The sequence below is a fragment of the Ambystoma mexicanum genome, chromosome 8 (genome assembly GCF_040938575.1).
Source record: "Ambystoma mexicanum isolate Mex_15411 chromosome 8, UKY_AmexF1_1, whole genome shotgun sequence".
NCBI lineage: Eukaryota > Metazoa > Chordata > Amphibia > Caudata > Ambystomatidae > Ambystoma > Ambystoma mexicanum.
The window spans coordinates 1,036,754,489-1,036,771,569 of NC_090929.1; positions in this window are offsets into that span (position 1 = coordinate 1,036,754,489).

Sequence of the window (17,081 nt, forward strand, 5' to 3'; positions counted from 1 at the left end):
TCCTCGATCCGCTCCTGTTCCAGCTTTGGTTTCCGTTTGGCTTCCTTGTTTCCTGGTCCTGACCTCTCCCTTCCTGGGTCCTGACTACTTCCCCGGGTCTGGGTTACCTGATTGGTTCTCGGGGTTTCCTCCCTTGGGTCCCTGCCTCTCTCTTGGGTTCCCCCTGCTCTTCCTCTGGCCTGAGTTCTTACTTGTTCTGGCTTGCCTAGCCAGGGTACTTGTTCCTGGCCTGCTCCACCTGGGTACCAGCTCCAAGCCTGTCTCACCTGGGTACCTGCTTCTGGCTTGCTTCATCCTGGTGCCAGCTCCTAGCATGTCTCACCTGGGTACCTGCTCCTGGCTTGCTTCACCTGGGTGCCAGCCCCTGGCTTGCCTAGCCTGGGTACCAGCTCCTGGACTGTCTCACCGGTATACCTGCTCCTGGCTTGCTCCACCTGGAAACCAGCTCCTGGCTTGCCTTACCTGGGTGCCAGCCCTACAGATTCCAACCTGACTGTTTCTACATTCTGCAGGATTCCTTATTGAGATCCTACTACTGTCTTCCTGGATTACAGAAAGGAGCCTTCTTCATCTTCAAATCAGTCGGATTGGACTTTTCTGCAGTTCCATCTACCTTCCATGTCAGTGCTTGCACTGTCTTGACGTCATGTAAATCCACAGAGAAGTGTCTCCATGGTGTCAGGAGTTGGTCCCCATCCATACCTGTGTTATCAGGGCTGGGTCGGGATTGCTTCCTTGCATCACCTTTTCTTCATCCTGCTCCTGGATCAACCAGTCTGGCTTCTCCAGTGAGAACATCTCCTTGAAACACAGGTACGCAGCGTTCACGTGACGCACACCTTAACAGATTAAGACGCCTAACTACCGGTTCTGATTCGGAGATGGATGACACCCAGGAATTAAGGAATGAGATCAGGGCTTTACGCACCGAGATGACTGCTTTACATCAAGAAAATCTTGCTTTACGTCAGATGGTGGCTCAAGGAGCCAGTACAAGTACTTCGGTGGAATCTGTAATGGCTCAAACCAGTCCGGTAAAGTTTGATGGTGACCCTCGGCGGTTGGCTGAGTTTTGTAACCATTGTAGGATCCATTTCCTGTGCCACCCAACGCATTTCAATCAGGATAAGGCCAAGATCGGATATATTCTGGGAAATGTAACTGGAAATGCATTGGCCTGGGCTACACCCATGGTGGTAGCCAAGAGTCCAATTTCGGAGGATTTTGTTGCTTTTGAGAAGGCCTTTATGGAAGTATTCCAGTCACCCAATCTAGCTGCGGCAGCTCAGAATCAGCTCATAGATTTAAGGCAAGGATCTAGTGACATCATTACCTACATCAGTCGTTTCTGTCAATTGGCCACCGATTCCCAATGGCCTGAAGTCACTCAGAAGACTCTTTTTTGACGGGGATTGAGGGAGGAATACAAGGATGAGTTGCTTCATATTCCCGAACCAGACACTCTGCAGTCCCTTCAGGAACAAGTTCTACGTATTGACCATAGGTTGGCTGATCGACAGGGCGTGAGTCGTCGCTTGGAGAGAACAGTTCCAAGATTTTTGCCAGTACCAGTTAAGGCTTCTGGTTCCTCTGAATCTACATCTTAACCAATGCAACTAGGAGCAGTCAGAGGCGCTTTATCTGACGCTGAGAAAAAACGAAGAAGAGAACTCCGATTGTGTCTGTATTGTGGGGCCTCTGGGCATTATCTCAGTACCTGTCCTCTACGACCACTTCGGAAGTCGGAAAACTAAATGGCCTGTCGTGTGTGGGGAAGGCAACGATGGGCCCTTCTTCTTCTTCAGTCCTTCCAGATTCTAAACAGGTCCGACAACCCATGCATCTGGTGGTACTCATGGCCTTGTGCATCAAGGTCTCTTGGCCAGGTAAAGAGCCCAGTGAGGTTTTGGGGCTGTTGGATTGTGGTGCCTCTGGCAATTATATTGATGCCGACTTTGCTACAAGGAATGGTTTAACCTTGCTAGAGAAGAATTGTGCTTCAATGGTGGAGGTCATTGATGTGACTCCTTTGTCTTCTTGTCCTGTCCATCAACACACTGGGACTTTAAGATTACAGATTGAGGGACATCTTGAACAGACATCTCTAGACGTCATCAAGACACCCTCATACTCCATAATCTTGGGTTTACCCTGGTTGTTAAATCACAATCCAAACATCAATTGGGTGACTCAGACATTATTGTTTTGTTCAGATCGTTGTGTACAGGAGTGCTGTGGTACTGAGTCTCCTTCAATGACAGTGTCTATCTCTACTCAGACTGATGGAAATGGCATGTCTCGCCTATCCTCTGTTTCTTTAATACCACCAGAGTATTCCTAGTTTCAAGAGGTCTTTTCTGAACCAAAGGACATCCCATTACCTCCTCACAGAATCTTTGATTGCTCCATTGATCTGTTACCAGACTCTGTGATACCACATGGCAAGGTGTATTCCCTAACTACACATGAGAAGGAGGTGTTACAGGAGTATCTAGAGGAATATCTCCAGAAAGGATATATTACACCTTCCAATTCTCCCATGGGATTTCCCTTATTTTTTGTCAAGAAGAAAGAGGGTACCCTACGGCCATGCGTCGAATACAGGCAACTGAATGACATCACCAGGAAGGACAGATATCGGTTTCCCCTGATACGGACTATAATGGAATCATTGCATAATGCTCGAGTATTTACCAAGTTCGATCTTCGAGGGGCCTATCATCTGGTGCGCATAAAACCCGGCGATGAATGGAAGACGGCCTTCAAGACACCATCAGGGCACTATGAATACCGAGTTATGCCCTTTGGGTTGTGCAACGCTCCTGCAGTCTTCCAGCGACTCATGGACCATATTTTCGCTGATTTAATTGGGTTATCTGTCTGGGTGTATTTAGATGACATTTTGGTATTTTCCAGAGATTTCAGGGAGCACATAACTCATGTTAAGGAGGTTCTCAGACGGTTACATGAGAACAACTTATACGCCAAGGCTGAGAAGTGTCTTTTTCATCAAGACCATATTGAATTTCTTGGATACATAATTAGTGCTTCAGGCTTACATATGGATCCCGCTAAAATCTGTGCCATCCTGGAATGGAGACCCCCTAGTGATCTGCGTTCTCTTCAGCATTTCCTTGGTTTCATCAATCATTCCACCCTTTTCTAAGATGACCGCCCCTCTATCTAGTTTGACCAGTACCAAGAAACCCTTTGTCTGGGGGTCGGAAGCTGCAGCCTCTTTTGAACAACTTAAAGAAGCTTTCAGTACTTCCCCAATACTTCATCATCCTCAGGACGACAGGCCATTCATTGTGGAAGCAGACGCTTCGGATTTTGCAGTTGGGGCCGTTTTGCTACAGAATGACCCAAGATTGGAGATGGAATTTCCTGTGGAATAATATTCCAGGAAACTTACAGCTAGTGAACGGAACTATCCGGTTATAGAGAAAGAACTTCTGGCCATTAAGACCGCCTTTGAGGAATGGCGACATCATCTTCTGGGGGGCCGGTTTCCTGTGGAGGTACGCTCAGACTATCGTAATCTACAATTCCTGTGTTCTCTTCAGTGCAGAACATCTCGGCAGGCTCGGTGGGCTTTCTTCTTTCCACACTACGATTTCAACATCACCTACGTTCCTAACACTAGAAATGTGAAAGCAGATGCATTATCTCGTTCCTTGGAGGATGACATTAAACAAGATGGTCGGAATCAGCCTGTGATAGCTCCAAAGCATTTCCTTCTGGCTCTCGTACCCTATCTACAGAAAGTTGCTCAAGAAACTTCAGCTCACCCTCCACATTGGTGAGACACCCCCAAGTGAGAGAAAAGGACGGCCTGCTCTTTTTCCGGAATAGGTTATACCTGCCCACGGAGGACCTCCGTAAAACCTTATTGCAGGGTTTTCATGATTCTAAGATAGGAGGCCACGTGACATTCGGTCAACGCAAGAACTCATTGCCCGGTAATTTTGGTGGCCAGGATGGGCTACCCAAGTCAAGCGTTATGTAGAATGCTGCCCTGTCTGTGCCCAGGTCAGGACCCCGTGCAAGAGATCTTTCGGCTTGTTACAACTTACAAAAATACCGCCATACCCTTGGCACACAATTGCCACAGACTTTATTGTGGACCTTCCGCTTTCCGAGGGTCACACTTGTATAATGGTTGTTGTGGACTGTTTTAAAAAGATGGCTCTCTTCATGTCCTTTGAGAAGATTCCTACAGCTGTTCAGATGGCACAGGCCTTTTTGTATAACATCTTTAGCTTACATGGATTACCTGAAAAGATAATATCTGATCAGGGTTCCCAGTTTGTTCCATCTTTTTGGAGTCAGCTTTGCCAACATTTGGGTATCCATCAGGCTCTCAGTTCTGGTTATCATCTACAAACCAATGGACAGACCGAAAGAACAAATCAAACCTTGGAGCAGTATTTGCGTTGTTTCACCAATGCTTCTCAATCTGACTGGATGTCACATCTTACCTTGGCCGAAGTGGTATACAACAATTCTGTTCACTCTGCAACGGGACTGAGTCCCTTTTTCTGTTCCTCTGGTTTTCACCCCAAGTTGCTGCCTCTTCCTCCTATTCAACCAAGTATTGTTCCTTCAGCTGATCATTTGGTCTCCGAGATTCAAGGTCTCCACCATCGAGCTGCTGGTACCCTGGCTCAGGCACGGGAGAGCATGAAGAAGACAGCCAATAAACATTGCAGTCTTGAGCCCCCATTTTGGGTGTGGAATTTGGTGTGGTTATCATTCAAATATTTGCCAGATCGGAACCTACCACTGAAATTGGCTCCTAGATTCCTTGGCCCTTTCCGCATAACTAATCAGGTGTCCCCGGTGGCCTTTCGGCTGGCTTTACCTGCATCTTGGCGGGTTCACCCGGTTTTTCATGTTTCTCTGCTGAAAGTCTATCTGCCTCATCCCTATGGTCGATCCTGCTCTCGACCCGCTGCCATTGATATCGAGGGTACACCTGAATTTGAGGTCCAGGAAATATGCGATTCCTGTTATCTCCGTCGGGAAGTTACAATTTCTAGTAGATTGGAAGGGTTATCCCACCTGTGATCGCACTTGGGAACCGGAGGGTAATGTCCATGCACCTCGTTTAGTGCAGGAGTTTTATTCCCGTCATTCTTGGAAACCGGGTGCTCCTGGCCTTCCTAAGGGGGGTAATGGTGTTAGGATACCTACATGGGTGGCTTCCGCAGGACGTTCCCGGGCCTGGAAGCTTTACCCCCGAATCCAGCTTGCCAGGACGGGTGTCCTCCGACGGGCGCTTATGCTTCCGATTCATAATCGGAAGCATACGCTTGCGCCGCGGGTAGCTGTGATCGACGGCATTGGCTTGTGTTCCAAGCCTCGTTCCTATCCCAGCTCTGCCACGGTGCATGCGTGTGTCGGCCTGCGCCCCAAGCCTCGGTTTCATGCTGTGTGCTTTAAATAGCGTTCGAGTGCAGAAACAAGCCGCGTCTTAACACGGTTTGTTCCTGACTCTCTGCTGCATTTGGATCCTCGATCCGCTCCTGTTCCAGCTTTGGTTTACGTTTGGCTTCCTTGTTTCCAGGTCCTGACCTCTCCCTTCCTGGGTCCTGACTTCTTCCCTGGGTCTGGATTCCCTGATTGGTTCCCAGGGTTTCTTCCCTTGGGTCCCTGCCTCTCTCTTGGGTTCCCCTTGCTATTCCTTTGGCCTGAGTTCTTCCTTGTTCTGGCTTGCCTAGCCAGGGTACTTGCTCCTGGCCTGCTCCACCCGGGTACCAGCTCCAAGCCTGTCTCACCTGGGTACCTGCTCCTGGCTTGCTTTACCTCGGTGCCAGCTCCTAGCCTGTCTTACCTGGGTACCTGCTCCTGGCTTGCTTCAGCCTGGTGCCAGCTCCTATCCTCTCTCACCTGGGTACCTGCTCCTGGCTTGCTTCACCTGGGTGCCAGCCCCTGGCTTGTCTCACCGGTATACCTGCTTCTGGCTTGCTCCACCTGGATACCAGCTCCTGGCTTGCCTTACCTGGGTGCCAGCCCTAGAGATTCCAAAATGAACTGTTTCTACATTCTGCAGGATTCCTTATTGAGATCCTACTACTGCCTTCCTGGATTACAGAAAGGAGACTTCTTCATCTTCAAGTCAGTCGCCTTGGACTTTTCTGCAATTCCATCTGCCTTCCTTGTCAGTGCTTCCACTGTCTTGACATCACGTAAATCCGCAGGGAAGTGTCTCCGTGGCGTCAGGAGTTGGTCCCCATCCATACCTGTGTTATCAGGGCTGGGTCGAGATTGCTTCCTTGCGTCACCTTTTCTTCATCCTGCTCCCAGATCAACCAGTCTGGCTTCTCCAGTGTGAACATCTCCTGGAAACAGAGGTACGCAGCATTCACGTGATGCACACCTTAACAGTTTCCCTAGCGTAAAATGTGTTTGCTGGTTAATATTGATGTTATAACTCGGCTTTGTACTCCAGTAAAAGCCGGCTGGTATCAGTATATCCTCGGCAGCATATGGGCTGCCTTTGTTGATTACATAGGAATGGTTTACCTTAACGGGAAAGTTCTTCTTTTCAATACAGGATGTTTGGGTCTGCCTGGAGCAAGCTTTAGGCTGACATGGGGAGCAAGAGCGTTCTCGTTAACCTGCTAAGAATTACAGCAGTGTCAGTCAGGATCTAAGCATTGAGGGTTGTCCTGCCATGATCGACCAGTGCAGTGGGAAGGGACTGAACCCATGAGGCTGGTTTGTGATGAGGAAATGGGATGGTCCCCTGCCATGTCCTGGGGACTGGGGCCAAGTGACCGGTGGATTCTCCCCCCGTACCTTTCTTGGTACATCATCCACTGGCTCAGGGTGCCACCCAGTTACCTGAGACGCTGCCCTGATAATGTCCAGAACCAAGCAGGGGGCTTTGTCATAGTATTCACCAAACAAACTATGTCCTCTCTTGCTGATGTTTTGTCACCACTTACTGAATTCCTTTGTTGCATTGAACAGAATAATCATTGTCAGGTCGTAGGTATTTAGCATTGCAATGCATGATCATCAGGTCAGTGATGTACTTCATATGAACATTATTAATTTGTAGATTAATTGATTTAGTATGTTAATATTAGTATTTAACATGAATTTTAGTGTGTTTAGAATTAATCTAGTATGTTGCATGTGGAGGCACTATTCTCATGAATGTTTCGACATTGGCTCCCACTGCATTAGGGTCGCCTGATTCTGCTTCGGCCTCGATGAAGTCAGGACCATTTGGAGTACAATTGATACATTGGGCAACATGCTTCAATATTGCCATAATCATCTGCTTCAGAATCTTTCAAAAGGCTGGCCCCAAGACTGCAGCAATCATGCCAGCTATCCACCTGACTAACTCTGACACCACAAAATGTAGCACCACAAAACCTTACACCAGTAGTGGCACATCTTCCTTAATTCTGCTGTTGGGGTGCACATCAGTTTTTCATGCTCAGTATAAACAGGATAGTATGCATGTCCGTACAATAAGGTATACGCTCCTGCTCATCTCACATTGCGAACACATTGATATGCGTTCTATATATCCCTGTTCAGTATGGATTTTTTGAATGCTTGCGTCAGTGTACACTTCTTTGCACCATCACCGTAACCCTTGTATAATGTGTAGGAGCAAGTGAAAATGTGTTCTATGTGGTCTATTGGCTTAGCTGTAGTCCAAGCCAGGACTCTTTCACATATGCTCTGCCTCGTAGTGGTGTGTTACTGGCTTGTCCGACATCGAGCAGTATTAGCACAGACCTGTGCTCATAAACACTCTGCAATATCCTTGTCACATAGATGACACAGATCAACAGACAAAGCACACTCGAGTACTTAAATTCAGAGCAGGGACAACATAATAAACAGCAAAGGCATTGAATGCATCTGAAAAGGGTCACACAATCCCAATGGTCTCTAAGTAAGTTTCTGAGAAAACTCAAAGATCACAATGTCTTTTGTGGCTCAGGTAGTACTGAGGTACTCTTCCCAGAAAATGTACAATGTACATAAAAGAAAGCCTCGATAAAAACAATGACTCTGCAGTTTCACACTATCTGGGCTTGCCCTATCCCTCAAGTGTGTTGGTGGTTTAGATAGGCTGGTCCGACGGGAATGCCTCCCCTTTTCTTCACCTTATCCTTGGCTTTTGTCCTTGATTACAATGATTCACTTGGTGTGATCTTCAAGGAATTCCCCAACTGTGACGTGATCCCTCTCCTGTAACAGGAAAGCAAGGTCTGGGTGTCAATTGCGGCACTCCCCCGCGTGCCTGATGTAGGCCCAGAATGCTTGTCAGGGTGAAGGGGTGGCCAACTACTTTCCTTGGATTGCATCTCATATTCCCATTAGGCTAATCCATCCTGAACCTTGAGGGTCCTGTTTCCTATTCTTCCACGAGGCTCTATGGCATTACTTGCTCTCAAGCCCCTGTTTAAACTGTTGAGCTCTGTGATCATGCCATCTACGGACTCCTGGTCTATCCTTTCCAGAATGTTTTCGTTTTCTAAACACCTCGAATTAGGGAATTCTTTCTCCCCTCGAAGCTCATTTTGTCAACTAGTATACTTTCAAAGATCCACAACCTGCGCCAAAATATACATATTCAATTCATCCAAAAATATATTTTTCACAGAATTGGTATTGAATATGATAAAGAAAATATATTTTTTATTTGACAAAACAAAGCCAACACGTGTTTCAGCCTTTCACAGGGTTTCTTCAGGGCTAAATTACATCAATTCCATAGTTGCATTAATGACATAGCAAAAACAATAACCAATCCCATTTGTTAAGTACACACATATCAAACAATACTGAAATGTTGCCATGATTGATTCCTAAAAATGAGATTGGGGATGAAAAACAAGGGGTAGGGCCCAAGGAGGAAGGAGGGAGGGAGGGAGGGAGAACAGACAACGTATAACAAGAAACAAAAAAACCCAAACAATTTTTGAATTAGTTATGATGACCCTCTACAGTCTGTTATGATTTAGCCTAGTACCTTTCTTATTTGTACCAAGGGTCCTATTGTCTGCTTAAAAAGCCAACTTCCTTAATAGCCACCTTTTTGTGTTGTGCTTAATATCATGATTTTTGCTTAAAGTGCCACCTCTTTCTGTAATTTTCAACTCTAATTAGCAGAGACACCACTGTTCCAAACCCTTGTAGGCCTGTTCCTTTCGCCACCATCACCAAAACCTTTGTGTTATACATCCATTCTTCACTATTTCCAATAAAATCATCCACGTTAGAGGTATGTTTTTGTATTCTTACCTATTAGACTCAATTCCTTACTCCAAGTGCTTGGTCATTTGACAACATGTAAAATGTCCTGTTTTCAAAGTCACCTAATTAAACATGAGAAATAGTATGAGCAGTGTTCAAAAAGCATTGGCATATATTATTACTAGATTAAGAATTAACAGAATACATTGACAGGAGCCCGACCTTTGAGTATACAAGTCCTTCAACAATTAAAACAGTGGTGAGCCCAGCCTTCCTGAAACCCTTAGAGAAACCTAAGAATTAGCTGCATAACAACTTAGCAGAATGTTATAATTGTGGCATGTGTACCATGTATAAATATGGGAAGGAAACGAAAAGTATTTGTATCAATCTGAAGGAACCGTTTGAAATCGTAGATTTTATTAATTGCAAGTCAAAATGTGCTGTTTATGCAATTATTTGTGTATGTGGACTGGTTTTATATCGGCAGCACGATAAGAGGAATCGGAATAAGGATTAGAGAACATCTGTATACCTTAAGAAATGAGGATCCCAGATTACCACTTTCGGCACACTGGCAATTGGAGCATCAAATGGACTATAAAGCAGGAATCAGATTTGTGGGACTAAGACTTGCACATCTGAATTTGAGACTAGGAGACAGAGAGAAGCGATTGAGGCAAATGGAAGCAAGGATGATTTGTAAATATTGGACTACAGCAAAAGGATTAAACACAGACCACGAAATGGGGGTCTTCCTTTTAATATTCGTGCAATTGTGTGCCATTGAAGTTTAATGTAAAATTGGTTAAAATTTCTCTTTAAATTATTATTGAGCATCTTATATATCTATATCTATATATATATATATATATATTACATGGCCACGGTAGTGGCCATGTAGTTATGGTTAAGTTGCTGTTTCCATAGAAAGAGCACTTTTTAGGTGGCTTATAACTTCGCTCCCCCTGGACGAATCCTCACCAAACTTTGCAAAAAGAGTATATAGCCCACTGTGAATATTTTTGCAAGGTGAGGTTTGGTCTAGGGGGGGCAAAGTTATAGGGGGGGTCCCAAAACTTCTTTTTTCCCATAGACATAATGGGAAAAAACTTTGCTCACGCCTACAGCCCAAACCGCTGACGGATTTACACCAAATTTGCGGCAGGAGAGGCGGCCTGGTCCCAAAAGCGTGCTTCTTTTATTTGGTGTAAATCCGTCCAGTAGTTTTTTTTTTAAATGTCAAAAATGTGAGTGAAAAAAATTAGTGATATCTATGTCCGCTTCGCGGAAACACTTCCCTGTTCGCTCCGCGGACAGGACAGGGATTGGGCAAGCAGCTTGCGTGATGTCTGCGGACATGGAACGTGTTCTCCCATTGGCTGCGGTGAAGCGTGCAGTGCGTCTTATTTTCAGAGACGCCCGCCATCTATGTTTATCGTTTGCATCAGAGGCTTTGTCAATTGAGACTCTGCATACAACCCCTCACAGGCTGCTGCAGACTGCTAGGAGACACGCCATCGCCACACAGTGGCCTGCGGAGGGCCGAGGAGTGGGATCTGCCACCTGCACAGTAAGCTCATACCCTGTGTCTTTCTCCCATTCCCCCCACCCCCTGCTCATGCCCCGTGTCTCCCTCCTGTCACCCCCACCCCCGCTCATGCCCCGTGTCTCCCTTCTGTTCCCCCACTCCCCCGCTCATGCCCAGTGTCTTCCTCCCATTCCCCCCACCCCTCGCTCATGCCCCGTGTCTTCCTCCTGTTCCTCCCACCCACCCGCTCATGCCCCATGTCTCCCTCCTGTCCCCCCCACTCCCCGCTCATGCCCCGTGTCTCCCTCACATTCCCCCCACCCCTCGCTCATGCCCCGTGTCTTCCTCCCGTTCTCCCCCCCTCTCATGCCCCGTGTCTCCCTCACGTTCCCCCCACCCCCCGCTCATGCCCCGTGTCTTCCTCACGTTCCCCCATCCCCCACTCATGCCCCGTGCCTCCCTCCCCGTCCCCCCCGCCCATGCCCCGTGTCTACCTCTTGTTCCCCCACCCCCCGCTCATGCCCCGTGTCTACCTCTTGTTCCTCCCACCCCCCGCTCATGCCCCGTGTCTCCCTCTTGTTTCCCCCACCCCCGCTCATGCCCTGTGTCTACCTCTTGTTTCCCCCACCCCCCACTCATGCTCTGTGTCTACCTCCTGTTCCCCCACCCCCCACTCATGCCCCGTGTCTACCTCCTGTTCCCCCCGCTCATGCCCCGTGTCTTCCTCCTGTTCCCCCCACCCCCCGCTCATGCCCTGTGTCTTCCTCACATTCCCCCATCCCCCGCTCATGCCCCTTGTCTTCCTCACGTTCCCCCCGACTCCCCCCCTCATGCCCCGTGTCTCCCTCACATTCCCCCCACCCCCCGCTCATGCCCCGTGTCTTCCTCCCGTTCTCCCCGCTCATGCCCCATGTCTACCTCTTGTTCCCCCACCCCCTGCTCATGCCCCGTGTCTACCTCTTGTTCCCCCCACCCCCCGCTCATGCCCTGTGTCTTCCTCCCGTTCTCCCCCACCTCCCGCTCATGACCCGTGTCTCCCTCCCGGTCCCTCCCCCGCTCATGCCCTGTGTCTACCTCCTGTTCCCCCCACCCCCCGCTCATGCCCTGTGTCTCCCACCTGTTCCCCCCAGCCCCCGCTCATGCCCTGTGTCTACCTCTTGTTTCCCCCACCCCCCACTCATGCTCTGTGTCGACCTCCTGCTGTTCCCCCACCCCCCGCTCATGCCCCGTGTCTACCTCCTGTTCCCCCCACCCCCCGCTCATACCCCATGTCTTCCTCCTGTTCCCCACACCCCCCGCTCATGCCCCGTGTCTTCCTCCCGTTCCCCCCGCTCATGCCCCATGTCTACCTCTTGTTCCCCCACCCCCTGCTCATGCCCCGTGTCTACCTCTTGTTCCCCCCACCCCCCGCTCATGCCCTGTGTCTCCCTCCCGGTCCCTCCCCCGCTCATGCCCCGTGTCTACCTCCTGTTCCCCCCACCCCCCGCTCATGCCCTGTGTCTCCCACCTGTTCCCCCCACCCCCGCTAATGCCCCCTGTCTCCCACCTGTTCCCCCCACCCCCCGCTCATGCCCCCTGTCTCCCTCCTGTGCCCCCCACCCTCCGCTCATGCCCCCTGTCTCCCTCCTGTTCCCCCTCCACCCCCCGCTCATGCCCCGTGTTTCCCTCCTGTTCCCCCCGCCCCCTCGCTCATGCCCGTGTCTCCCTCCTGTTCCCCCCACCCCCCGCTCATGCCCCGTGTCTCCCAACTGTTCCCCCACCACCTGCTCATGCCCAGTGTCTTCCTCCCGTTCTCCCCCACCCCCGCTCATGCCCCGTGTCTTCCTCCCGTTCTGCCCCACCCTTGGCTCATGCCCCGTGTCTTCCTCCCGTTCCCCCACCCCCCGCTCATGCCCAGTGTCTTCCTCCCATTCTCCCCCACCCCCGCTCATGCCCCGTGTCTTCCTCCCGTTCTCCCCCACCCTTGGCTCATGCCCCGTGTCTCCCTCCTGTCCCCCCAGCCCCCGCTCATGCCCCGTGTCTCCCTCTTGTCCCCCCCACCCCTGCTCATGCCCCGTGTCTACCTCCTGTTCCCCCCACCTCATGCCCCGTGTCTCCCTCCTGTTCCCCCCACCCCCCGCTCATGCCCCCCGTCTCCCTCCTGTTCCCCCCACCCTCCGCTCATGCCCCATTTCTACCTCCTGTTTCCCCCATCCCCCGCTCATGCCCCCTGTCTCCCTCCTGTGCCCCCCACCCTCCGCTCATGCCCCCTGTCTACCTCCTGTTTCCCCCACCCCCGCTCATGCCCCATGTCTCCCTCCTGTTCCCCCTCCACCCCCCGCTCATGCCCCGTGTTTCCCTCCTGTTCCCCCCCGCCCCCTCGCTCATGCCCGTGTCTCCCTCCTGTTCCCCTCACCCCCCGCTCATGCCCCGTGTCTCCCTCCTGTTCCCCCACCACCTGCTCATGCCCAGTGTCTTCCTCCCGTTCTCCTCCACCCCCGCTCATGCCCCGTGTCTTCCTCCCGTTCTCCCCCACCCTTGGCTCATGCCCCGTGTCTTCCTCCTGTTCCCCCACCCCCCGCTCATGCCCAGTGTCTTCCTCCCGTTCTCCCCCACCCCCGCTCATGCCCCGTGTCTTCCTCCCGTTCTCCCCCACCCTTGGCTCATGCCCCGTGTCTCCCTCCTGTCCCCCCAGCCCCCGCTCATGCCCCGTGTCTCCCTCTTGTCCCCCCCACCCCTGCTCATGCCCCGTGTCTACCTCCTGTTCCCCCCACCTCATGCCCCGTGTCTCCCTCCTGTTCCCCCCACCCCCCGCTCATGCCCCCCGTCTCCCTCCTGTTCCCCCCGCCCCCTGCTCATGCCCCCTGTCTCCCTCCTGTTCCCCCCACCCCCCGCTCATGCCCCCTGTCTCCCTCCTGTTCCCCCCCACCCTCCGCTCATGCCCCATTTCTACCTCCTGTTTCCCCCATCCCCCGCTCATGCCCCGTGTCTTCCTCTTGTCGCCCCCTCCTATGATGCCCCTTGTTGACCTCTTGTTCCTCCCACCCCCCACTGATGCCCGTATCTTCCTCCTGTTCCCCCAACCCCCCGCTCATGCCCCGTGTCTTCCTCTTGTCCCCCCTTCTATGATGCCCCGTGTTGACCTCTTGTTCGCCCCACCCCCCGCTGATGCCCTGTTGTGTTCTCTTTATATACCCCTCCTTCCCTTTCCATGGTGGCCATCTTGGTAAAAGACTTTCCTTCCTACACCGGGACGCCGCAGGCGTACCGGTTTGGGAAGAAACATCTTTTTTTACCACCCGGGGTTCCCACTTTAAGGATCCAGGATGCTAGTGGTCTTCATCCATTGAAAAGGATGTTATGGTTACGTTGCACTAATAAAAACCTATGAAATGCAGTAAAAAAAAAATGTGTTAAAGGGACATTATGGTTAAGTTGCACTAATAAACCTATGAAATTCAATGAAAAAAACTTTGTTAAGGGGACGTTATGGTTAAGTTGCACTAATAAAAACCTATGAAATTCAGTAAAAAAACTTTGTTAAAGAGACGTTATGGTTAAGTTGCGCTACTAAAAACCTATGAAATTCAGTAAAAAAACTTTGTTAAAGGGACGTTATGGTTCCAAGTAAAACCGAAAAACCCCTGAGATTCGCCAGTTATGGTAAGCTAAGCAACCATAACTCGTGCCACCACCGTGCATTGCTAAGACTAACACCCAGGACATCAAAGATGACATCACAAATGTCATTGATGACATCACTGATGACATCACATGTCTGGCTCCCCCTTTTTTCCTTTATTGCGATATCTTGTCCACATGGTTTCCTTCAGTAACAGTCAGGAATTAAAAATTAAAAAGGTACTCTATTTGTAGACTTATTCTTCAAGTATGTTCTTACAGTAATTCCCTTAGGGTAAGTGGCACCTTTGAAATAGAGCAATCATTTCTCTGCATAAACGCAATCAGTTAGAATATGAACACTTTCTGTTACTACTGCTGTTTTTTTCCTTACTAGAAAGTCCTTGTATATACTCATATTTGTATGTGTTGTTGTATCTTTGTGTTTTGTCTATAATAATGCAATTATGTAGTAAGTGGGTTTTATTACCTACTTATCACCTGTTTCACAGTACGCAAAACTCTAATAAGAAAACAGTTATCATTTCACTATTCAACATGGCAAGCTTATGAATATTGCACCTCCATCATATATGCTGCACACCATGCATATGTTTCTACATGAGTAGCTTAGTATACTGGATAGAACTTCATAATAGAATGCTATTTATATCAACCCATTGCTTAATGTATGTACTAACTAGCACTTGATATGTATTCCAATATTTCTTGCCACTTTTCGGTCAATATTATAATGAAAATACCTTCTACAAAGTTTTCATGAAAAGTAATGTACATGTGATGTCATCAGTGATGTCATCAGTGACATTTGTGATGTCACCTTTGATGTCCTGGGTGTTAGTCTTAGCAATGCACAGTGGTGGCGCGAGTTATGGTTGCTTAGTTTACCATAACTGGCGAATTTCAGGGGTTTTCGGTTTTACTTGGAACCATAACATCCCTTTAACAAAGTTTTTTTTACTGAATATATACATATATGCAAAAATACACATGTGTGAAGGAAAGTTGTAACACTTCAAAAAAAAACAACAACACCATGTAGAAAATAAACCCTGCACATACGACCAAACCGCTTGCTCCAAAAAAACGTCTTTTATTGCATTTCAAAAAAATCTCGTGCAACCAACACTGCCTAATGGCTTAAAAGGGGCAGACATAATTACCATGCCTCCCTTACTGACAATCAGGTTAAAAATAACACTCACCCCACCAGGGTGGAAACCGCCACGCGTTCCGCTTGATTAACAAGCTTCCTCAGGCTTTTTACTTCCCAAATACTTGAAAACACATTTCTTATATAAACAGGAAACGGGTCAGCATCGGTATTAAGCTCCTCCCATTTGCTTTTAAGTTCCCGATCATGTGATCGCAAAAGGCTGTAGTGGTAACCTTACAAATTTGCGGCCATCTTTGAAAGAGTTCAAAGTGACTAAACTTCGATTGGCGCTAATCCCATTTTAGCAAATGCTGTAATGGAAAATAAATAGAAAGCGCGGGAGAAGGCGCATACCAGATGCCTTACCCTATTTCCTGACAAAACATTAAAACAATACTGATGTGTTGCTGAGCGCCAGTGCGCTAAAATATCATTAAATGGTTTGGTTTCATCCTACATGATGAAAACCACAAACCATTGCACTCCATGGTACGGAGTGTCCTAAACTGAAGCCAGAGAAAAGTGCAGCGCATTCCTCTGTTCACTCAAATTATGTCACATGACCTTCCTATACACGTAACGTTGCTTGAAATGAACTACACGCTAATTGTACACAAGCAACACAAACTGTAATAGTTTTCAAAGATCTCAACTAGTTTAAACTCACATGTGCAAAATAGATGCCCAAGTAAACAGCAAACCGGAAAGTGCATGGTGCATATATAGCAGCAATGACTCCCGCCTTGGAAGGACGAATACTCTTAATAAAGTGCCAGTGCATCATCATAGAGTCACGACATGTCACATAGGTATATATAGTAGCCCAGGTCGGCAGTAAAAAATATATAAAATCGAAAAGTGCATGGTGCATGTACAATAGCAATTACTCCCAACTCAGAGAACAAATATTGTTTAGTAAAGTGCCAGTGCATCTTCATAGATTCAAATATATCACAAGAGTGTACATGATAGCATCCATTAGCTCAAGAGCATGCAGGTGCAACAGTGTATCCACAAATGTCATCATATGCAGTTATTATAAAAACACAAACATTTCCGGGTCAATGTTTAATCCCAGTGGCCTCAGTGTCAAATTTACAGATTAATGTGGCTTCTAACTGCTGCAGTTTTAGCTCTCGATTCCCCAGTCTTTTGTGTACTCGGATATGGGCAAGCCCACAAATGTCATAGCATTGACATCACCTTTATGTTTTTCAATAAAGTGCCCCGTTAGGGGATTAGTGAGGTCCCTGTTTTTGATAGCTCTATAATGTTGAAGTATTCGCAGTTTAAGTGCTCCTATAGTTGATCCAATGTAGTGTAACCCGCATTCACATGTGATTGCATAAACTACAAATTTTGTGGTACAGGTAATTTTATGTTTATGTCTCCATTTCAGACCATTACAGCTTATAAATCTTTTTTTTGAGACAAAATTACACATTTTACAGTTAGCACATTTGCGGAACCCGCCAACCTCTTGTGTCATGAAATGACTTTCACTCATGTTAGTATCCGTGATGACCATGCTAGGGGATAGAA